Source organism: Leptonychotes weddellii, chromosome 9, assembly GCF_054177405.1.
Source record: "Leptonychotes weddellii isolate Sample4059 chromosome 9, ASM5417740v2, whole genome shotgun sequence".
In the NCBI taxonomy this organism is placed as follows: domain Eukaryota; kingdom Metazoa; phylum Chordata; class Mammalia; order Carnivora; family Phocidae; genus Leptonychotes; species Leptonychotes weddellii.
The window spans coordinates 7190049-7214315 of record NC_138377.1 but is presented as its reverse complement, the minus strand read 5'-3'; the positions used below and the strand labels follow the sequence as shown (position 1 = coordinate 7214315).

Here is a 24267-nt window from a genome sequence, read left to right as displayed (position 1 = left end):
ACAGAAACCAATTCTGGCTTATGTAAGGAGGAGAGGGAGGCTGAGGACAAGGATGGGGATGAGAAAAAGGCAGAGAAATTGGGAAAGCTCCCAGAATGACAGAAGCCAGACAGCCAAGTCTTGGGAAGGACGTGGCGCCATCAGGGGAGACACCCAGCACCAGGGACTAGCAACGGGGTCCCTTGAGATTTCCGCAAGCAGGACAAATCAGCCCACCACCACTGCCTGATTTTTGTGACCCAATTATAGCCTGCATATGAAAGCTGACATTCATTCACAATATATGTAAATCAAACCATCATACTGGCCACCTGAAACCCATACAGTGATGCATATCAATTATTTCTTAATAAAGCTGGGGGGGAGAGAAAAATTACATTCATAATATTATCAGTATGGTGTCAAGAATATGATGTAAACCAGCCTTCCATGCACCCACCAGCCAGGTTAAGAAACAGAACATCGCCAACAGGTCAGAAGCCCTCCCGTGTCCTTCTGCACCAAAGCACCCTGACCACGTTCCGTCCTCACAACCATCCTCTCAAAGGTCAAGTTCCTGGAGGAGATCCTCTGATCCACCCAACTCAGCCACACACCTACCGCTTGATTTACAGTCCCCACGAAACTGCATGCAATGGGGACCAAGGGGGCCTCTTATAGGGAATCAGAGGGGCTGTTCTTGGAAGACGTGGGCCTGAGTGCTGGGCGGATACAGTGAGCTGCTTCCTTCTCCTGTGTCCTTTTGGTTTTGACTCCCTTTTCCTTGTACTTCCTCTCTAGCTTAGGCGTGGGTCTGCGGGGTTGACCCAGAACCATATCTGAGGGACAGACAGGCCGTTGCTGGCCTGGAAGCTGGAAGGCCTAGGAGCCCAGGGATGCAGGCAGCTTCTAGAATCTGGGAAAGGCAAGGGAATTAATATGGTGATCCAGGGGACTGGGAGCCCGGGAGGAGGAGGGTATTGAGGAACCCTCTGCCGTCGCCTTCTGTGGGACGGAAGTGAGCCCAGCTCCCCCCACCATGGCTCAGCGCATGCGGTCACCTCCCAAATAAATGCCCTGTCCAGAAGCCTTTGGCTCTGTCTCCGCTCTGGAAGGAGTTTCTTCCAGCACCTGCCCAGAGCTGCCGTGGGACACCGGGTATCCCAGGCTACTGGCCGGTGGGGTTTCGCGAGCCCCTATGGGTGCCTAGACACTGGACCTGGGGTCCGCGCGCTGAGCACACCCCCTTCTCTTAGCTCCGTGAGCTGGAGCAAGTTACTGCTTCTCTCTGAGCCTCAGCACCCCCACAGGCAAAATGAGACGCCTGCTTCACAGGTGTGTTTTGAATATTAAATAAAGCAATAATTATAAAAAGCCTTAAGCCTAGTTCTGTGCACCGGGAGGTGCTGATAAGAGCTGATGATCAGGGTGCCTGCGTGGCTCAGTTGGTTAAGCGACTGCCTTCGGCTCAGGTCATGATCCTGGAGTCCTTGGATCGAGTCCCGCATCGGGCTCCCTGCTTGGCAGGGAGTCTGCTTCTCCCTCTGACCCTCCTCCCTCTCGTGCTCTCTGTCTCTCATTCTCTCTCTCTCTCAAATAAATGAATAAAATCTTTAAAAAAAAAAAATAGCTGATGATCATTTCTTATTATAGGTGGGGGTGGGAAGGTGAACGCTGCCCGACTGGCTTGAAGGTTCTTTTCAGGGTGTGTCCCCAGCCTGCACCTTCAAGGGGGTCCTGGTCCGGGTGGAAACTTCCAGAAGAGATGGCCAAAGTCCCAGAGCTGTGCATGAGCTCCCGCGACCTCGTCCGGCAGAGGGTGACAGGCCTCGAGCTGTCCTGACATTGCCCTCTCAAGTAAATGAGCATGTAATTAAATGAGCATAAATTAAGGAAGTGTGGGAGCCCCAGAGTGACCCTGGGGAGGGGGACAAGGACTGGATCCGGCCTCCGCACAGGGCTCGGAGCTGCCTCCCCTCGCTGAGCCCCACGCGCAGCATCCTCCCACCCCCCAACAACAGATGCGGGAAGGCGGATCCGGTTCCGGGAGCGGCCCACTGCTGCTGTGGCCACGGGACGTTTAATCCCGGACCCGGGATAATAGTAAATGACAGGAGCATGCCGGGACCCGGGCGTGCAGCCCCCACGAGGTCCTTACGCAAGCCACCCGCTCGGCACTGTTTCCAGCTGCCTATGACAGCTGAGGAAGCCCTGCTAAGGCCTGGCCTGAGATTCACAGCAGGGCCAGCATGCGGACCAGGCAGCCCACGGCCTCCACCGCGCAGGGTGCCTGCCAGCACCTGAGTCCCAGCGTGTGCCCCAAAGCCACGTGTTAACATGGCCCGATACTGGTTGATGGGTAAAGATTCACTCTTGAAAGCATTTGTTCATCCATCTGCCGATATGTAAAAGACCTCCATGGCAGGCGGACAAAGATATGCCGAGCACCTACTTGCCTCCAGATGCCAAGGGAAGGGGAATGACCTCTCTCGGCCGAAGTGCGGTCTACGGCAGGGAGACACAGGGACCGTGGATTGAATGGTGTCTCCCAAGAAAGATTTGAAGTCCTAACCCCCGTACCTGGGAATGTGACCTCATTAGGAAACAGGGTCTTTGCAGGGGATCGAATTAAGATGAGGTCATTAGGGTGGGCCTGATCCAATACGTCTGTGTCCTTATAAAAGGGGGAGAGATCTGGACACAGACACGCCGGGAGAATGCCACGTGAAGATTGGAATGAAATTGTCACAGCCAAGAGGCTGGGAGAGAGGGCTGGACCCATCCTTCCCCAGCGCCCAATCTCAGACTTCGGCCCCCAGAGCCATGAGACAAGAGGGGTCTGCTGTGGCCTTTCTCCAGCCAGGCTATGGGGCTCTGTGACAGTGGCCCAGACCTAACACCCTCCCTGTGACCCAAACATGTCACGTCACAGGGCTGTTGTTCAATATTCACTCGGACGCCTGCAACAAAGCAAACACGAAAATGCAGAGTCCCTGTTCTCTGTGGGACCGGGGGAAAGCTCAGGGGAGATTGTGGGGCAGGGGGAGTGGGGCAGACGACGTAAGAGGAGAAGACAGGCCAAGCACCACCGATGTTCGGCCTTTATTGGAAGAACACTGGGCAGCACTGAAGGGTTAAGTGACAGAGCTGACCTCTGTCTTCCCAGGGGCCCTTGGACTACAGGGCAGAGACTGGGGGTTGGGGGGCGCCCTGGAGCCAGTGTCCAGGCTGGAGAGGACCGTGGGAGCCTGAGCGATGGGAAGTGATGGGAAGTGTCCCATCCAGGGACACCGGTTTTCTCTGTGAGGTGGCAGGAGGGGCATTTGCTTGGGATGACAGGGAAGAGGGAGGTTTGGAAGTTGGAGGGAAAGCAGAAGGACCCGTAGATGGGACGAGGGGAGGCTCTGGGCAGCATCTAAGTCGATGGTGGCATCAGGGTGCTGGGCTGTGGGGGACCAGCTGGCCTGGTAGAGAGGGGACAGAAGGCAGTGAGGGACAAGAGGTACAGGGAGGGATAGCAGGCAATGACTCAGGGAGGGTGAACAGGCAGCAGGGGTAGCCAAATAAGTCATATGAAAAGAAGGGGGGTTATAGGCAAAAAGAGAAATAGTGGTTTTGGTCAAAGTGGCACCTGGCCATCCATGGTCTCCTCCCTCCCCCAAACCCCTTTAAAATGTTAGTAGAGGTACTTCCAAAAAAAGATATTACCCTATAAGATCATAAAACTGGCAGAGGCTGAGTTAGGGGATACTTAGTTGGCAGAAAGCAGAAGAAAGATCTGGCAGAATGGAGGTGGTTCCCATCTAACGGCATGAAGAGGGGAACCCAAGAAAAACAGACCCCTTGATCACAGAACCCACAGGGACTCAATCCTTGAGGCAGCGGGTGCCGTGGAAGGACGGTGTTGGATTCAGGACTGCAGGGAGGAGGGGTGGAGCAGGGGGGAGGGGTGGAGATTGGGAGAAAGTGTCTCTGCAAACTAGCTGGGGTGCCAGTGTCCTGTCTGACGCCAACATCAGCTTCTCCTTCCTTCCATGCCACCTCCAGCCCTAAGACATGAGGTTTCTCCTCTGGAAAAATCAAACGAGAGAGGGTAGAGATGAGGCATGACACTTAACAGCGTAGGATTCGGTGAAAATCTGCCCATTGCACTCTGGCACCCACAGATCCCTCCCTGTACTGTCCCAGAAAGACCAGTGGCCGGACTCTGGCCTCCCCGCGCAGGGGACGGAGGGTTCTGCTCTGGGAAGCTGAGTGGGTCTAAAGGAAACTTTGTAGCACTGACATTTGAAGGTTCCCCAGCAGCATTCCTGACTTGCTGCTGGATTATTTCTCCAGGAAGCGCAGTTGTCGCTGAGGCCAGCCCAGGTCTGCAGAACCTAGGCCCAGCTCACTCCTCAGTATAAAAAGACAGCCAGGGGCACTGGCTCTTTGAGGAAACCTGCTAACCCAAAAGCAAAGAGGAAAAGAGGATAGCAGGGCAAAAAACAGAAGAGACAGTGCAGAAATTTTTTAAATTATAATTAATATCCTCACAAAAACAAAATATTGCATCCACTAAAGAATAAGATGTTATAAAAGTGAATAAGAATACACAGAACTCTTATACATTAAAAATATCATGACTAAGATTGGAAGAAAAATCTCTGCAAAGTACGTATCTAACTGATAAAAGACTTGCATCCAGAATATATAAAGAGCTATCAAAATCCAACAATAAAGAGACCTACAATCCGATAAAAAAGCCGACAAAGGTTTGAAAAGACGTTTCACCAAAAAAGATTATATGATGGCAAATAAGGAGATGAAAAGACGCTCAACATCATTAGTCCCTGCTGAAACACAAATTAACCACAATGAGATACCACTACACACCTATCAGATTGGCTAAAATTATGGGGCACCTGGGTGGCTCAGTCAGCGGGGCATCTGACTCTTGATTTTGGCTCAAGTGGTGATCTCAGGGTCATGAGATCGAGCCCCATGTCATGCTCTGCATCGGGCATGGAGTCTGCTTGAGATTCCCTCTCCCTCTCCCTCTGCCTCCACCCCACCCCACCCCCACCCAGTGCACATGCTCTCTCTCTCTCAAGTAAGTAAGTAAATAAATAAATAAAGATTGGCTAAAATTAAGAAGACTGACCTTACCAAATGCCAGTGTAACTATGAGCTAACTGGGACTGCCATACATTGCGGGTGGAAAAATAAAATGATTTATGCAGTTTGGAAAACAGTTTGGCAGTTTGCAAAAAAAGTTGAACATACACTTACCATAGGACCCAGCCATCCCGCTCTCAGCTATTTAACCAAGAGAAAAGGAAATCTGTGTCCTACAAAGCCTTGAATGTGAATGTTCATAGCAGCTTATTCATAATAGCCCCCAAACCAGAAACGGCCCAGATGTCCACCGACAGATGAATGGATAAGCAAATTGAGGTACATCCATCTACACAACAGTAAAAAGTGATGAGCAATTGGTAGGCACTATGACATAAGTGAATTTTGAAATAATCATGTTGAGTAAAAGAAGCCAGGCCAAAAAAGAGGGCACCCTGCACGCTTCCATCTTCCTAAATCTCTAAGTAATATAAACTAATCCAGGGGCCAGAGGTGGCGGTGGCAGGGCCGCGAGGGAGGGGTCCCTAAAGGGCTCCATGGCGGGACGTAAGTGTTTGTTATTTTGATTGTGGTCATGGCTTCGTGGCAAATGTGTGTAAAAACTTGCCGAACTGCACACTTTAAATATGCACGGTTTATTATGTGTCCGTTATACGAACCAATAAAGCTGGTTCAAATATGATAACTAATCTTCGAAAGAAGCGTTCAAAAATAACATCAAAGGAAGTTCCCAAAAGAAGAAGAGCAGTAATAATAATAGGCGTAAAAAAAAATTCTAAGAATTAGAGATTCCGTACAGGTGGTTCCAAAGCTAAGACATAGAAGTTGCAGAAAAAGAAAATGGAAGCAAACCAGAGGGAGGAACTTGTCAAAGAAATGATAAAGGTGCCCTTATTTGGAGAAAAGGGTCTCTGCAGAAATGATGGAGACGACAAGATTCCGGATTGTCTGCATGGATTGTCTCGATACCATCCCGGTGTCCTCATGAGAGGGAGGCAGGGGGAGAGCAGACAACACAGAGGAGAAGGCAGGTGACAGGCAGAGGTGGGAGGAGGTGGCCATAAGCCAAGGAGCACCAAGGAACACCAAGGAACACTGGCCACTAGAGGCTAGCGGGAGGCGCGCAGCCCGGCCGACACCCTCCTCTCGGACCCGTGACCCCCAGAACTGTGAGAGAACACCCTTCTGCTGTCATAAGCATGTCATATGTCATTTGTCACAGCAGCCCTAGGAAACCAACACACCTACTCATGGCACGCCGCGTGGCTCCCCAGTCACAACACAGCCACACTAGGTTCCCTATCCCGTGGGCATAACACCATGTAAACTAATGCACCCAAACTGTTGATATGATCACATTGGGGGGGCAGGGGGGGAAGCAAGAGGAACATCTATGTATGTGGTGACGCACCAAGATGCGGGGACAATGCAAAGAGCAGCATCCGAGGAGGCTCAGAAGCCTGGCGACGCCAGATACGGATCGGCCCGAGTGTGGGATATCTGCAGGGGTGGGTCGTGAGCATGTTTATTCTTGTTGGTCTCCCCTGCATCTCTGAATGCCCCTGCTGAGTTTGGGGGCTCCCCACCCCCTGAGTCTTGGAGCATGGCAAATGCGTTCCCGGCCTCTCGTGCAAGTTGGGATGCAGGTACGCGACCAGGATTTCCCATCAGACATTCCCACGCGGGCCTTTGACGCCGAAGCTACTGAGCACCTGGGAAGGCGTCCCGGGAAGGTGGCGGCAGCTGCGTCTGGCTCCCTGGTCCACCCCCCGCCCGGGCACAGCGGCAGAGGGGAGCTGTGTGGGCACAGAAGCAGGCTCCGAGGGGGCTTTGGGGCACCACGGTTGGCTGCACGGCCCCCACCCCATCCCCAGAGACCTGAGCGTGTCACGGCGGCCTTGGGGGCCCAGACTTGCCCCGGGTTCCATTGTCTGTCTCTAAGTGCTGTGTGCTCGCAGCGGGCAGGGAGAGAATGCATCTGTCTAGTCCATCAGCGAGTGCTGATTACACGGCCTGCCTGTCATCCTCGGGAATTTGACATGATCTGCTCGGGCTTCCATCTGATTACTAAAATGTCCTCTAGGCTCAAAAACGAAAAACAAAAAACAAAAAAAAAAAAAACCCTGGAATCAAAAAAGTGATTCTCGGGGAAGGAAAGAGGTCACCTCCTTACTTTCTGAATCACTCCAGTCTGGGAAGGGAACACAGCTCAGTGCCCGGAAGGGCCGCCAGCCACCACCTACATGATCTCTGCCTCGTAGGGGGGCCCCCTCACCTATTTCCGGCGACAGGGAACTCTGGATCCTGCGTGCAGCTTGACACCATCAGGGTTCGTGACAGGGGGGCATTTAGGAAGGTCGTGCTTATTTATGGGGCAGGAACAATAGGACATGCTTGCTGTTACCGTGACGCCGAGGCCGGTTCCTCCCTCGGCCCCAGAGCACCCCGCCCCTGGCCCCAGAGCACCCCTCTCCCTTGTCTCTGGCATGCTTCTGTGACCCACCAAGAAACACAGGGACCCACTGCTCCCTGGTGGGGCAGGGAAGGGAAAAAGCCAGCCGAAAGTACCCCGCTTTCCCCTCTGGGCACAGGGTGGGTGGGGGCCTCCGGCTCGCAGGCTCCAGGCTCCCACTGGGCCCACCCCAGGGCCCCATGTAAGGGCTGTCCCCTTGCCCTACCTCCTGCCGCCCCGAGCGGCCTTCCTCAGAGCACAGCGTGGCTCTGTGGGGACTGGGCTGCCCAACAAGCTCTTCAGCTCCTGCTCTCCCTGGGCAGGTCACTCTTCCTTCTGTTGATGATCCCAGTGTCACCCACCTCACAGAGCTGTGACAGTCAGGTGAGGAAATGGAAGGGAGGGTCCTCTCCCGCCTCTGAAGGGCACGGGGAGGAGGCTATTCAACTCTCGACCGTGAGATAGCAGGGACCAGCCTTCCCCCGGTCCTGTGAGCCCTGGATGGGCACACGAAACAAATCTGGCCCCAGGGGGTGTTGGATGGACAGATGGTTGGATGCACACATGGACGGATGTGTGAGAATTCTGGGGAGGCCACAAGGCATCATGGAAAAGGTGCAGTTGGGAATCCGAAAGCAACCGGGTTCACAGCCGTCTGCGGCCTTCCTTGAGCGGTTATTGAGCACCGAGCGCCTGTTCATCGGCGGAAGGTATAGACACCGCCCTTGCCCTCACGGAGCTCTGTGTTCATGGCGACACAGGGGACACACGGGTGAACAAGTTCACAGCACTGCACACGGCGAGCGTCCCACAGAGGAGCCCCCAGGCGACACAGGATAACAGGCAGGGGCAGAGGACACCTTCTTAGCCAGGATGGCAGAGAAGGCTCCCTGGGGAGGAGCCACCGAGGCTGTGACTGGGGACTCAGGAGTAGAGGGCTTGGCCAGGGGCCCAGAGGGAAGAACGTTCCCTCCGCGGTGCCAGTAACCTGGGCAGGAAAGTGCTGGCTGGACCACCGGGCCTGGATCATCCTCAGGAGGGTGATTTACCTTCCTACAAATCCCTCCGGACAGAACACAGATCGCTAGTTCAGAGAGTAGGGGAGGCGTGAGTACAAAGGGGCCCGTGTGTAGGGCATTGCACTGTTCTGGGGGGCACTGGGGTGCCGGGTACACGAGTCCGCATTTGTCAAAACCCACCGACCCAGACGCCTCCAAGAGTATATTTAATGCGTGCACATTTCTTTTTCATTTTTTTTTTAAGTTTTTTAATTACAAAACGATCCCTCTGGCACCTGCGAGGAGGCAGGGTGGGAGGGGTGGGTGGGGCCGTGGGAGACCAGCTGGGGCCCCAGCAGTGACCTTGGTGAGAGTGGCTGGGTCATGTACCTGAGCTCAGGTTGTTGACCTCGGGGAGCCCCAGCTTCCTCGTTGAGGACGTGGTGCAGTGATTTCCAGCTGGAGGCTGACCCTGTACCCTGCCTGGTGGGGCCTGGCTGGCTAGAGCGAGGGGCCAGGGGCTGCGTTCAGAAAACAGACCTGAAAGTAAACCCGAGGGGAATTACTCACGGGTGAAGGGCACCTGGATGCAGGCCCCTGCCTGTGCCTCCAGCCGCCCTGGGCAGAGGAATGTGGCCCAGGGTGTTATGTACTTAGCATGCTTCTCTCCCAGGGAGGCTGGAGCATTGGTGTTGGGGTGGAGGGTGGATAGGCCCCAGGGACAGCCTGGCTTGTGGGGCGAGCCGCTGGGAAATGGAGACTCTGGGCTGGTGCCCCGCATCTTGCAGGCCAGAGCACTAGGGTTGGCAGGCCTGGATTCCTGCTCCAACTCAGCTTCTCTTGAGCTGGGCGACTCTGGGCCAAATACTCGACCTCTCTGCCTCGTTATAACACTCCAATCAGGGGCGCCTGGGGAGCTCAGTCCTTAAGCATCTGCCTTCGGTTCAGGTCATGATCCCAGGGTCCTGGGATCGAGCCCCGCATCGGGCTCCCTGCTCAGCGGGAACACAGCTTCTCCCTCTGCCTGCCGCTCACCCTGCTCGTTCTCTCTCTGTCAAATGAATAAAATCTTTAAAAAAAAAAAAAAAAGGAATTCAAGGAGGAGCACGTGGGAATGGACCTCAGTGAACTGAAGATATTCTAACCGACATTGGGGGTGAAGAGGGTACAGATGCTGGTGCTAAAGGGTTGGCCACTGAGTCAGCAGAAACTCGCCGAAGGCCCCAGGTCAAAGCGCCCCTTGGTCTGCAGCAGCATCTGAGGCCGACAGTGTGGACCCGGGTGGGGAGCAGGCGGGGAGGACACGGCAGGTGCAGCTGCTGTGGAAAGCAGTCCGGCCGGTCCTCAAGACGGTAAACATAGGGCCACCACATGACCCAGCAATTCCACTCCCGGGATGTTCCCCAAAGAACTGAAAGCAGCAGCTCAGATCCTTTTACACGGATGTTCGTAGTTGTATGTTCACAGTTGTCAAAAGGCAGAAACAGCCCAAATGTCCGTCAACGATGCACGGATGAATGAAGGTAGAATATTACTCGGCTGTAAACAGGATGGAAGCTTAGACCCCTGCTATGTGGGTGAGCCTCAAAAACATTAGGTGGAGTGAAAGGGGTCGGCCCCCTCAAAGGGCACAGATTGCGTGATTCGATTGGTAGGAAATATGCAGAATAAGCAAATCCCAAAACAGGAAGCAGATGGATGGCTGCTGGCGGGGGTGCTGGGGAGAAGGGGAATGGGGAGTGACTACCAGGAGGTTTCCTTTGGGGGAAACAAATATTTTGGAACTTGACTGATGAGATGGTACAACATGGCGAATCTGCTCAATGACAACGAACTTTTAAGTGGTTAATTTATGTTATGCTTTCTGTAAAGACAGGGAAGGAAGGGTGCTTATGGTTCATACTACCAGGAAGAGGGGACTAATCTGGTGAGGGGCAGGGCTCCCCAAATGCCCACTCAGCTGCCAGGGGCCCCGGGGCAGACATGACATCCCGGTTTACCACGAGGAGCCAGGGACCCTGCCCAAGCTAGAGCACCTGCGATGGTGCGGGGCTGGAGGTCAGGTCTGCACCCCTTAGGGCCCCTTGCCTCTCCCTGCTGCTCAGCCGGGACCACATACCCACCGCCTCACCTGAGCCTCACGCCCCACCAGGTAGGAGTATCTCCTCTGTGGTCTAAGGGGAAACAGATGCACAGAGCAGAACCTAAAATCATGTGCACAAACCACCCCAGCAACAAGTGACGGGGTTCGGGAGCCCCTGAGGGAAGATGGGTCTGGGGCACTTGGAGAGCACAGACAGGAAGTGAGGGGCTGCCCCGAGCTCGGGGGACAGGGGGCTTCTGGAGCAGGTGCACCGTGCTGGCTAGAGAGCGAGGGGAAGGCAGCCCAGGTGAGGGAGGGTCAGCTAGGAGAGCGCAGAGTGAGCCCCAGCTGGGGTCCACGGGGGCTGCAGCCCTAGGCGGTGAAGGGGCCCTAGTAGACACATGGGATGGGAGTTCCCATCCAGGACAGCTTGCCCTCCTTACGGAGTCTCCCCTGAGCATGGGGCCCACAGCGCCACCTCTGGTGGCCAAGGGGATGGAATCCAAATTTGGGATTTGGGAGGGCAAATGGGGGTGGGGAGGGCCTTTCGATGTCCCTCCAGCTCCCCCTTCCTGCACACCCCTAAACATTTTAACCAATCACCCCAGCCTTCCCCCACCCCTGCCCCCTCAAGTCCTTGGAGGAGAAGCTACAGCAGATGCCACCAAAACCCACCTCCACTGCTCACCGGACCCCCCCTCCAAGCTTCAGCTTCCTGATGAAGATGAAGAGGAGGAGGAGGAGAGAGTGGGAGGGGAAGTGGAGAGGACTCATTGCTGTGCCAGCCTAGGGGACCCCAGGGGGCTAACCAGACAGCCAGGTGCCCCGGCGGGGGCCATGGTAGGGGGACCCAGGTTCCATGGAGAATAGAGGACCCTGCACAGAGCCGGCTCCCTGGGGACCCTGACTCAGTGGTCAGTCCTTGGAGAAAGGGTCCAAAGGATGCCAGGAGCCAGCCTCCCCTCCTCACCCTGAGGATTTCCTAGCCCCAGCCACAGGAAGTGAGTAACCACCTCTCAAGACCTACTGGCGACAGCCCCAGAGCCAAGGACAGAGTTAGGAAGTGTGGCCAGGCTGACGAGCAGACTGAGGGCTCCTTTCCACCAAGCCTGGGGTGCTCAACGGTCTGCCAGGCCCAAGGGGACCAGGCCCCACCGCCCACCTCCCAGAGCAGCAAGGAGATGGACAGAGGGACTGAGGAGGGACTGGCCTCCTCACAGCTGTCTAGAGCACCTCTCCCAGCCCACCTCCTGGGTATTCCTGGCATACCAGGAATAGCATGGATCTCACTCACTCCCTGAATCTGGGAGGGTTAGGTGCTGTGGGAAAGCCCAGTCAAACAAACTGTGGGGGGAACTCCCATATCCCAAAGTTAAACAAAAACAGATGAGCTTATACTCTTCAGTGTTCCCCAGTGTCTGTTGGGAATAAAACACATATGCACATACAAGCTATGAAGCATGAATTATGTCATTTTGGTGATTCCATCTATGACTTAAACGCACTGATATTCGCATTTAAAACTGGCATTGGGCGATGTGAAGATAAATGGTAAAGTGCATGCTGATAAGGTACATTCTTAACCTTTCTTTCCTTAGAACGACATTAAGTAGCCAATAGCGGGCAGCCACTGGGCCGGAGCTGGGCCTGTGCTCAAGGTCAATGCCTCCAGCAGGGCCGTCCGTATAAGGGACTCTGGGAGCGGGGACCAGAGGCGGGACGGAGGGTCACGGGGGCTGGGACGCGCTCTGTAGGGCTCACAGGTGTGGCGGTTAGTGCCAACCAGGCAAAGTTACAGGCTTTGCATGTGTTTTGCTATGCATCAGTCAGAGCTTACCTTTCAATTCTGCCTGCCGGTTTTCCAGGACGGGTCTGTCTGGGGTGTGTGTGACAGATCAGCCCTTCCCTCAGTGGCTGCCCATCACAGAGAACAGGGGTTGGTTTTCTGGTCAGGACTGTGGAGTTCTGTATAAAAGCACAGCCCACTCCTGGGGGCCAGGGACAAGGGCCTTCCTAGGTAGGGGGGTAAGGGGTGGGAGTGACAGCCCTGGCCACACACACAGATGTTGGCAAGAACATTCCAGAACACTGGGGTCGAGGGGCAGACATTTATAAACAGGCATAGGTACATGCATGTCTGTAGGTTGCTTTTGTGCTGTTCTCTCTGAACGCAGGTGTGCTGGCTGGAGCTGGGAGTCCTGGCAGGGCTAAGCCCCTCTGCGGGCCCCAGCCAAGCAGACCCAATGGGGAGGAGTATAACAAGTCTGTGGCTGTGGTCATTTTACAGGAAGGGCTTAGCCAAATTTCCTCATAGCAAAAAGTGAAGGACAGAAAACATGCTAACACAGATAAAAATTAGACGGGGTTGTTCCTGAGTCCACAGGGAGCTCCTTTTGAAATGGCTCCCCACCCAAGTTCTGCCCCTAAGCAGGGGACTGGCCTCAGTGGCAGACTCCTCGCAGGCAGGGGTGTGTTGGATGCATTCACTTGTGTCGAACAATGGACAGCCTGGTTATGTGGAAGTCTGATTTATGAGTGCATGGGTAGCTGGATAAGTGGGTGGGTGAGAGGATGGATGGATGGATGGATGGATGGATGGATGGATGGATAGATGGATGGATGGGTTAGTGTATGAATGGGTGAATGGGTTGGTTAAAGGATGGATGGATCAATGGATGGATGGATGGGTTAGTGTATGAATGGGTGAATGAGTTGGTTAAAGGATGGATGGATGGATGGTTGGACGGATGGATGGATAGATGGGTATTTGGATGAATGGGTAGATACACCTGTAGATGAATGAAAAAGTATAATTGTTTTATAAGATTTAAACTTTATTTTGATGGCAAGACACAACACAATGACAATTGAATGGATGAAAGATAAAACTTTTTGTTACTTTTGTTCCAAATGTGAGAAGGCTTCCAGGCAGGTCCACACAAGGGGTTGTACCCAGGGACAGGATAGCAGCAAGCTGGAGCGGCAGGGAGCAGCTTACCTGTGGCAAGCAGGGTGGGGTTAGCTAGGATTCCCAGGCTCCCTGTGGACTGGCTAATTTGAATAAGTTTCCGAGTTCCAGGGTATGAGGCCGTCCACAGTTATTCGGTCCCTGACCCCTAGGTGATTAGGCACACAGCGGCCCAGAGTGTGAGAGCCCAGCAAGGGAAATGTCGGAGCATGAACTTAACTGCTAACAAAAACTGACCAGCCTCCAACCTGAGCCTCAAAAGTGGATCAAAACGGTATTGTTCAAAAACTACATTACAGGACACCTGGATGGCTCAGTCGATTAAGCGCCTGCCTTCAGCTCAGGTCATGATCCTGGGGTCCTGGGATCGAGCCCCGCATCATCATCATCGGGCTTTCTGCTCAGTGGGGAGCCTGCTTCTCCCTCTCCTGCTGTGTCTCTCCCTCCCTCTCATGTTAACGTGCACTCTCTCTCTCAAATAAATAAAATCTTAGAAAAAAAACCCTACATTACAGCGGTATATGGAAAAGTGTGTAGACGGACGGATGCCTTTCGGAGTTCTCTCAGTCAATAGTATTTACAGAAGCAGCAACACTGGATTCAGGTAATTGAGGATTTTCATCCCATAGACAAGGTACCCGAGAATGTACCAGCTGGGAATTTCGAGAAGTCTCTGTTCTGATGGGTCTCAACATGCTTTGGTCTTCCTGAACTGAGAAAGGCAATAGATCCTCTCACCCAGAAAAGGCACACACGTACGATTCTGTGTACCATTTAGAGGGCTGCATACCCATTTAGTGGACCCCATGCAGTTCCTCGCCAGAGCCCTGTCCCCACCTGGGAAGTGAGAACTCTCAGGGTAAGGAGTCCTAAAGTGGTAGGACAGGCCAGTACTCCAGGGCGTCACCTGAGTCACCCAGGCCAGGGAGGGACTTGACTCAAGTCAATGCAACCAGTCCACATGGCCACGTCAGGCGCAGATCCTGATACACCTTCCCGGGACTCAGTTTCCCTATCTCCAAGAGAACGGAGTGGAACTGGATCACTGTTTGTGGACTTGCTTCAGAGAAGGTAACAGGGAAAGGGGAGACCAGCAGATGGGCTTCTGACCCTCCGATCTATTCCCCAATTCCACTTTATCTGGTCTCTTTTGAAGGAAAGGTTTTAAGACCTTAAAAATATATACATTGGAAAGGTCCTGCCTTGCAAGCTTTGAAGCTGCTAAGATCCGTAAGTCTCCAAGTCTCCTGAGTGAAGCCAAGACAACCAATCAGTGTTGAAGTGGGAGGAGACTGTTGCCAAACATCCCCAGATTCGGCGGGAGGGGGCACAAACCTCACAGGTCGCCAGAAAACAAGACAGGGGAAGGTGCTCCTTCTCCAAAGTCTTTTCCACGTTTCTGCCACTTGGGAGGCCGGCTGCCTGTTTACGCTGGAACTCGGACAGCAGAACAATCAGGTGGGGGAAGTAATGAGAAGAGCCAAACGTTGTGTTAGACAAACTCCCTCACTTACGCAGTAAGCCAACTGCCGACCGCGATGCCAGAAGGAAGAATGCTAGCTTTTAGGGGTGACCCGCTATGCAATCCACTTTTCACATCCATGATTGCATTTAATTGAGAAAGGGGACAGTACGGCAGTTAAGCACACAGACTTTGGAGCAAGTCTGCCTGGGTTCCTGCGAGGATTAGCTGAGTTCATCCATTTAGGTGCTTAGAAAAATGCCTGACACAGAACACAAGTTACGGATGGGTGAGGGCTGTAATTAATCCTCACCACTCCCCCTATGACACTTGTCATGCTCTCTGCTCCTCTCCCAGCTCAGAGAGGTTAAGCCACCTTCCCGAGGTCCTTAGGCAGGGAGCGTGGGGACGGGGATCCAGGACCTGCTGCTTTTGAGCACTGGACACCTTTGCCACCCTGTGGCTCTAAAGGGCAGCCAGTCTACACAATAGAACATTCCTTGGGCTAACCTGGAAATCTTCCATGTGGCTCACGGAGCTCTCAAGGCTCACAGGGCAGGCAGAGCCCCAGGTTGCGGCAGCTGTCCCAGCCTGGCCTCTGCAGGCGTGGGTTCTAGAAACTGTAGCCGGACTGGCCACCCCTGGTTGCTGGGCAGGAGCCCTGGGCTGGGCTGGAGGTGGAGGGAGGAAGTGCCCAGGAGGGCGGTGACATCACCACCCAGCCCTTGAAAGATGAGCCGTTCCCTCCACCTCTTCAGCTCCTGGGAGGGGTGAGGACATCAGGCAGCCCTGCCGGGACGGAGGGAGCACCCGAGGTGCCTGTGTGGCTCCCTCTGGACAAGGGGGCCCCCCGGGCAGGGGCTGGTCCAGTTGCCTCCCCACTGCCAGGAGGACAGGAGGTCCCAGCACAAGGAGAGAGCCGGCAGGTGAGTGTCCCAGGGGCTGATTTCTCGGGCTGGGGGGAAAGTTCCCTTCCTTTCCCAGTCCTGACAAGTAACAAGACGGGCTCCACGCAGGAGGAATGATCTTGTTTGTTCTAGGTTTGTCTTCCTCCTGAATGAGACAGCCATGTGTGTACTTGTGTGAACAATTTAGTGATTTGATTTTTATGGACTCTGGGTAGCTGCCTTGGACTTTGGCAGCAAGGAGCAAGCAGGGATGGGTGTGGGGTTTAGACTCTGGAATCCAGCTTTTAACTCACAGCTGTGCAGCTCATGAGCCCCGTGTGACCCTGGACAAGTTCCTTAACCTCTCTGAGCCTCAGTCTCTCTGTCTGTGAAGTACCCTGCTTGCTGGCTGCCGGGGTGGCAGGAGTTAAATCAGACGGCAGAGGGGAGAGGGTCTGTCAATGCTGCCGCTGGGAAGTGGTAACTCAGGCAGGCTGAAAGCCCCTCGGGTCCTGGTCCTGGTCCTGGTCCTGATCCTGGTCCTGGCCCTGGTCCTGGCTGTCCAGGGCAGAGTGATAAACCTGGACACCGGTTCAGAGCCTGGGCTTGGCACGGGTTGGAGTCCCAGCTCTGTTCTCCTTCCCTGTGTAACGTTTTTGAGCAAATTATGTCCTCCAACCCCCGCCCCCATTTCCTGCGCATGAAGATGATTTGGCAGGGTGGTGGAAGGGTAGACATGGGCAAGTGCCTGCCTGTGAAGCCCCACAGCTGCGGTGGGTGCTCCGTGAGGGCTGCTGAGGGCAGGTAGCTGCGTGAGCCGGGGCTGGGTGGGCAATGGGCGTTGCTGTGGCGGGCAGGTTAGAATGTGCCTCCCTGAGTCACAGGCTGTCTCTGGTTCCTGCCCACAGGGAGCGGGAGCTCTGGCCCAGGTGTGGGGCACTGGGGGGCCCTGGGCCAACCCTCTTGAATTCCTTCTCAAAAAGGGAGAAGGGCTCGGGCTGGGGCCAGGGTGAGCGACCCCAGAGGACACTGCCTGCTCCCTCTTCTTTGGAGGAACGCCTTCCTGTGACCCCAGCAGCAGCGGGGTGATGGCGAGCCCCACAAGCTTGAGGAAAGAGTGTGCCATTTCCCCTTGCGTGAGGTGGAAGGCAGGCAGGTCTGGGGAACAGCCAGGGGAAGAGGTTTGGGAAAACATTGAAAACAAGAAGGCTCCCATGCCATCCCCGCAGGCGAAACCCTAGGGCCCCATTCCAGCCCTGCCCTAAGCTCACACAATCCCTGTGATCCTTTGGTCTTTGTTCCAGACAGGGGATGCCTCAGCCTCTTGGGGACTCTGGCCCTGTCACTCACACACAGGGGAAGGTTCCAATGACTGACTGAGCCTAGAGCAGGGGGAAGGGTCTAAGGACTTGGGATTAGACCAAATTTGAGAGATGCTGGCCAAGCAGGGACCATGCAGGGGAAATAGCCGTGCGACGTGGTCTCAGCTCACACAGTGACAGGGTCTGGCCCTCAGAGCGGGTCAGAGGGACGGTTTTCAGAATGAAAGCAGGGCTCTTCTCTCTCTCGGTTCACGGCTGACTCCCCTGCACAGAGAACCGAGAACCGTGCTCCCCGTAAGGCAGGCTCTGGTCACTCTCTGCTGAATGACTGGATGGATGGATGGATGGATGGATGGATGGATGGATGGATGGATGGGTAGAATTCCTAAGTGACAGATGCCCATCTGAAAAGGCTACATACTGTATGATTTCAGTTATATGACATTCTGGAAAAGGCAAAACTATAGGGATTGTAAAAAGATCAGTAGCTGCCAGGGGTCAGGGGGAGGGAGGGGTGAATAGGCAGAGCACAGAGGATGTTTAGGGCAGCAAAACTGCTTTTATGAGGCTGTAGTGGAAGATACACATCATTATACATTTGATCTCACCCATAGAATGTACAAGGGAGCCCCGTGGACTTTGGGAAATAATGATATATAGGTATTCACTGTAGGAAATGTACCCCTCTGGCAGGGGATGTTGATCATGGGGGAGGTTGTGGGTATGTGGGGGCAGGGAGCATATGGGAAGTCTCTGTACTTCCTGCTCAATTTTTCTGTGAACCTAAAACTGCCCTAAAAATATCGAGCCTATTAAAAAAAAAAAAAAGCACAAAGCAGATCTGTGTGTCACTTTGAGGATTCAGAAGGCACTTAGAGTATCTCAAGACCATGAGCCAAATAATCAGAACCTACTAAGATTTGACAGCCCGAATGCATCACTTCCAACACGTACCCAGTCTAGGAATCCCCTGACCTGTGAGTATCTTTCTTAGTGCACATGCTTCCAGGGACGGGGAGCTCACTACTTCACCGGCCAGCCCGCTCCATCTCAGGAGAGTTCTATTGTTAAGAAGTCCTTCCTTAGACTGGAGCTAAACTCCTCTCCCACTGAGCAATGATCCACTTTCTATTTCTTGGAGCTGGAGTGTACAAATTTTAGTCCTCGTAGGCCCTCTCTGAGCTAAACATCCGCAACTCCTTCATCAAGACACACTTTCTCTTGCAAACCCAAAGAGTCAGCTACCTCTTTGACTCTGTCATCAAAGTGGGATCTGGAGGATCCTAGAGGCTAGAAAAATATGAGCCTCCCCCCAAAAATCATCACAGCACAAAGCAGGGTGCTACACACACGACCTCTGGGTTCAAATGCTGAATGTTTACTAGTTAGGGATGCTCTCTGAGACTGCTTTCTCCACGGTGCAGTGGGGATCATCCTTCCCATTTCTGAGGACCATGGTGAGGTGTAACTCAGATGGTGTTGGCGCGGTGTGGGCAGGCATCAGGCTCACTGCAGGTGCCCACCTAGCAGAGGGACGGCCTATCGGGGCAAGAACAGGGTCTAGGACCATCAGAGGTGTTGTCTTTGCCCTGCAATGGGGCCCCCGCATCCTGGGGATTCCCAGGGAAAAGAGCACCCCAGCATGCACGTGCTCATGTTCCCAGACAATGCATCCTTGGGTGGTGACAGCAGGAGCCCTGTCATACTTCCCTTCGGGGCTCAAACTTTAGGTTTCCAGCGCCCCCCACCCCCAACGCCTGTGGGCCTCCTGATCTCTGGGGCCTGTGGAGCGCTGTCAGGTGGGGCACAGAGAACTGGCTTCCAGACCCCAATCCAAACTCCCCAGACAGCAGAGAGACCTCAGACCAGTCATTTCACTTCTCTGGGCCTCATGGGGCCAATTGAAAATCAGCGCTATCTGGACCGGACATCCCACAGGATGTTATAAACTGCAGAGTGCCTGTCACGTCACTGGTTGTTATTGTGCTGATCTGTACCTATGACCCAGTGTCTCTTCTTTCCTGAGGGCTCCCTGAGCGACCACACTCCAGCGTGGGCATTGCCTGACGGGGAAAGACTGGCCATTTCCAAACGTTGCTGCGCATCCGGTCATGTGGAGGCTGGCTTCCTCCTCCCGCCACCTACAGACCCCAGGGTCCTCTCCTGGGACTCTTAACTCCTCCCAGCTCCCGGGATTTTGATGCAGGTGGGCCTCTGTCCACATTTGGGAGACAAACAGCCTTAGCAAAGGGCTTTCTGAGGGGAGCACCCTTGAGGAGAAATCAGGCCCTGTCCCTGCCCAGGACTCTCCTCGGTGGATGTTGTTAAATGTCAGGTAGTAAAGTGGGGGTGGGAGAAGGGGCCTCTGGGCTCTCTTCTGACCAGAAATGTCCAGAAAAGAATGTCTAGAATGCAAGAACGTGGCGGGGGAGATGAAAAGCCAGACGAGGCAGGACCGGGGTGCCTCCACCCAGCACAGGTGGGCTCAGCAGGGGCAAAGGCCTGTGGACGAGGCTGTCTGCACAGATCATCTGTGGTGGCCGAAACAATGAGAAGCAGGGGACTCAAATGAACTGGGGCACGAGGGGCAATAGACCCGCATGGCAGCGATGCTTCGCCCCCTCCCTGCCCCCTCCCTGCCCCTCCTCCTCCTGGCTCAGAAGCCATCCGCAGGGACTGAATCCCACCCCCACTCCTCCCCAGCCAGGTGACCCAGGACAACCCCTCAGCGTCTCCTAGCGTTGGTTCATTCAGCTACAAATAATCATAGAACTGGAAACTTCTTAAAAGGAACCGGGAACTGCCTGTCCTGTCTGGTGCCTTCGAAGTGGGTGGTTGGCTTGTTAAATGCAACAGGGCGCCTGCGCGTCAGGGATGTGTCCATTCTCCTCCTCCAAGGCCAGCTGCACACGCAGTGCTCTACACACTCAGAGGAGGTCTGGAAGGAGTGGGGGCGGGGTGGGGGGAAACCAGAGGGAGCGCTGCCCCTGGGAGGGAGCTCGGGGCAGGGCCAGAGCCAGGAGGCAGGCTTCCTGGCCACTGTATACACTTTTCTACTCTTCGAAATTCTTAATCTTGAGCATGCATATCCCTTTGCAGAATTTCAATATATATATATATATTTTTTTTTTTTTTTAAAGAAATTGAAGTGGAAAATAAGGAGACAAAATCCCCCAAGATGCCCACTCTCCACAGCCTGAGTCTGTCCTGCAGATGAAGGGAGGGGACAATTCACACATTGGCCCCAGCACCCAGGACCAGTGCAGGGAAGAGGCAGCCGGGGAACAGCAGGGACCCCCGGGTGGGGGGACAGGCCGGCCTTCTGGATCATTTGTGAGTTTTTGAGGAAGTGCGTTCGCTGAGCAGCTACAGTGTGGGGGCTCTGTATTGGGCACCAGGGTGCTGCTGGGGACAAAAACTGCTTGTCATGCTCAGACTCTGGGGAGGAGTTTTTTTCTGGGGAAAAAAAAATCTTTTTTTTACTTACATGTGCATTTCAGCCAAATGAGAAATTAATCCCATCAAATAATCCAAGAAAGGGGAAGACGTTGTAGAAAAAAATCAGTGTGATCAATGAATTAGTGCGATCAAGGAAACCGACTGAAGTCTAAGGTTTGGCTGACAAATTTGGCTGTAACGTAATTTGGAAGCTTAATAGCCGTTTAAAAAGGATGCTTAAAAATTTTTAGAAAATGATCCTCATCTGGCAGAACTAAGCTGGTCACATCTGGGAGAAAGAACTTTCTTAGACTAGCATGGAGCAGGGCTGAGGGGTGCAAGGTGACCCAGAGCCAGAGCCCGCAGCACCCGCCTGGCTGGTAGGGGCTGTACCAGGGGAGGCTCAGGCAGGCCTGGGGGGACATCAGTCTCTGCAGTGATAGTAAGAGGCATCTGGCCATCAGAAGCCACAGCCATTAAGCACTGGACCCTCTGAGTGTGGCTCTGGCCACCTAGAGAGAACAGGTGTCCCGAGGAGACCTCTTTGTCCCTACAGACTAATATTTGGGTGATGAGTTGCCAGGCTTCATCTCTTGTGAGCCTCACCATGCAAGCCAGCCGCCCCCAAAGGCTCTGGGCCACCAACGAGAGGGCACCTCTCAGCCCCCCAGTCCTGAGCCTCAGGCCCCTAAGAGGGTCCCTTCCCAGGGAGTCCCACGGCAGCCATTCACAGACCTACATCTCTCTGCAAAGTCCACTCCTTTGAAGGTCTGTCTGGATGCTGAGAGCAGGCTTCCCCGAAGGCGGCCTCCAGCCAGCTGCGGTCCTGGGCCAGGGGGCCGCATGGGGGATACTGGCCTGGTGGCCTCCAGCCCAGCGTTCCGACCCAGGCGTGGCCAAGCGGTTGCTGACAGACGCAGAACAAGTCTCTGACTTCTCTGAGCCTCCCTTTTCTCACCCGCATCATGGCGTAAAGCCCACGGGCCACAGCCATCGTGCGGCTGATAGCCCAGGACGTGCAAGCAGATGCCACACAAGGCCACACTCCGCCTGTCCCTGCCTTCCTGAGCCACTTACTGACGCTGCTCCAGGCTCACCAGCTCAGTACCTGCCCGCGAGGTACACAGAGCCTGGTCAGAGAAACTCTCCCACAGCACTCTGCCTCTGTGACCCCTGGTGTCATCCCCAGAGGGCCCGGGACAGTCACACGCATGGCGTCCTGAACCCAGAGCCAACGGCAGGGTCTCTACTCCGCCCCCCTTGGGCCTCTGTCACCACCAACAGATACACACACACACACACACACATACATATCACACACAGAGACCACACATACATACCACACACGCCTTACACGTCACACGTAGACAGGGACACACACCACACACACATATGCACCACACACCACACACATGCACACTGCCTCTCTGTTGCCTACATGTCCCCGCATCCGGCTTGTGACACGTCTATCATGTCTGAATTGTCTTTGTGGGCAGGTTTCAAGTCCTTTCCCATGAGGGTCCCAGACCCGAGGGAAGAGGAGGGTGTGCCTACACGGGGGAAGAGGGAGCCGTGGGAGAGACGAGGCACAGAGACTGCCCAGTGCCACCTGAGATATATCTCAGCCCCACCTCTGGGCTCCTCTGCCACCCAACACTCTCACAAGTATTCCTTCTGATGAACCCACAAGCAGGGACGCTCTCCCCACATGAGAGTCAAGGAAATGTCTCTAGAGCCAAATCGGAGCTGATCAGAGGCCAGGCTAGGTTGGGACGTGGTCTGGTTCTTCCCATGAGGACATCATGCCTCCCTGGATAGGCAACAGTATCAAGATAGGGACCCTTCAACCTGGGCGCTTCCCACAGTGGGACGTAATCCAAAAGCCCCAGCTGGGTGCTAACAGCCCTGATGGGGACACCTTACATGTCCCTGGCCATGGACCCAGGCTTACTGTAAAAATAAGTATCAGCCACGGGAATTTTCCTTGCAAATGGCCTGGGGAACTTCTTCCAAGAGTCTATTTGGACTGTGGTAACTGTGGCTGAGGGGGAAGAGGTGGGGCCCCGCGGGGCAGCCACCGCACAGAAAAGCCCTTACATCTGAGGGACAATGGAAATGACGATTATTCCTGAGGCAGGAAAGGGAGCTGAGGCTTAATGAGGTCCTGGGTGCCAGGGGTGATCCACTGGGGCCTCGCCACAACCTGCATGCTGGAGATAAAGCTCCTTGTCCTATGAGTGGGGGGACCCAGGCTCAGAGAGGGGACCCCTCACTTGATATCACACCATTAACTCTATCATCCCAGGTCTTCCGTTACACAGCAAATCTGCCTCACATGTCCCAGCTGGCTGGACCTGAGGCAACCAGGGGAGGTAGTTGAATAACTGGGGGGACAGGGGAAGGCTGCAGGCAACATACGAACGAAGGAAAATCGAGCTGGCTTCAGGTTTTCTGCAGCAACAAATACACCTGACCCCAGAAAGCACCTACAGATTCAGGAGGGAAACGGGCTGTGATACTGAATGGTCCTCCATGAGCAAAGCCAGCAGAAAGACATGCTCAAATCTGAGAGGCTCACAAAACATGTCATCCCTGCAACTGTCATGGAAAAAATCACTCAAAGACATAACCCAGGCGACAGAGGCATGAATAAGATCTAGAACAGAGGTTGGGGAAGGATTTGCTTCTGCCCTTTTCTTTTGTTTCACAGGGACCCCAAATTCAGGAAATCAGTCTGAGCCCTCTGACACTGAGGGCTTATGCCTGGTAGAAAACCGAATCTTCCCAGAACTTCCCTCAGCAGCAATTCATCTGGGTACCTTTCCCTGGGTTTTAGAAGCCTGCTGAATCCACCTGCTCATAGCTGGAGGCTGGGTAAACAGGAAACCACTGAAGAAACAGTTCATAAATACTTCAGACATTTCATTTTAAATGAAAACATGATTGCGTATTTATCAGTTTTTATGTAAGCAAGTCTTTTCCTTTGAACACAAGTTCGCTGATTATCTTCCTTACATAAGCTAACCCATAATTGATTCCCTATGTTTTTAAAAATAGGAGAGGGGCGCCTGGGTGGCTCAGTCGTTAAGCGTCTGCCTTTGGCCCAGGTCATGATCCCAGTGTCATGGGATCGAGCCCCATATCGGGCTCCCTGCTCCACGGGAAGCCTGCTTCTCCCTCTCCCACTCCCCCTGCTTGTGTTCCTGCTATCACTATCTCTCTCTGTCAAATAAATAAATAAAATCTTTAAAATAAATAAATAAATAAATAAATAAAATAAAAATAGGAGAAAACACTTAGCTTATTTAAATATCTTCATTACAAAAGTAATATATATCCTTCATAGAAAAATTGGAGGCTACTACAAAGAATAAAGAAAATGCAAAAGCAACCCAGGATCCCAGGCTCAAAAGCAAACACCATCAGTTAATGATTTGGTATTTTGCCTACCATGTTGTATATACAATTTAGTGTCCAGGTTTTTTTTTCTGCTTGACATGATATCAGAAATATTCTGTCTTTTTTTTTTTTTTTTTGTAAACTGTTTGGAGCATCATTTT

General features: G+C 53.7%; 1 protein-coding gene across 4 annotated transcripts in view; it reads left to right on the top strand.

Annotated features, from left to right (window-relative positions):
* The first annotated feature begins 14941 nt into the window (after positions 1 to 14941).
* Positions 14942 to 24267, top strand: part of BDKRB2 (bradykinin receptor B2) — a 29462-nt gene continuing 20136 nt past the window's right edge. The window contains exon 1 of one of the 4 annotated variants that reach the window (XM_081829985.1): positions 14942 to 15056. The gene's annotated coding sequence lies outside the window, so the exon portion shown is untranslated. Of the gene's footprint in view, positions 15057 to 15316; positions 15987 to 24267 lie in introns of those variants that run through there. The other 3 variants (XM_081829986.1, XM_031030675.2, XM_031030673.2) reach the window with 3 other exon arrangements.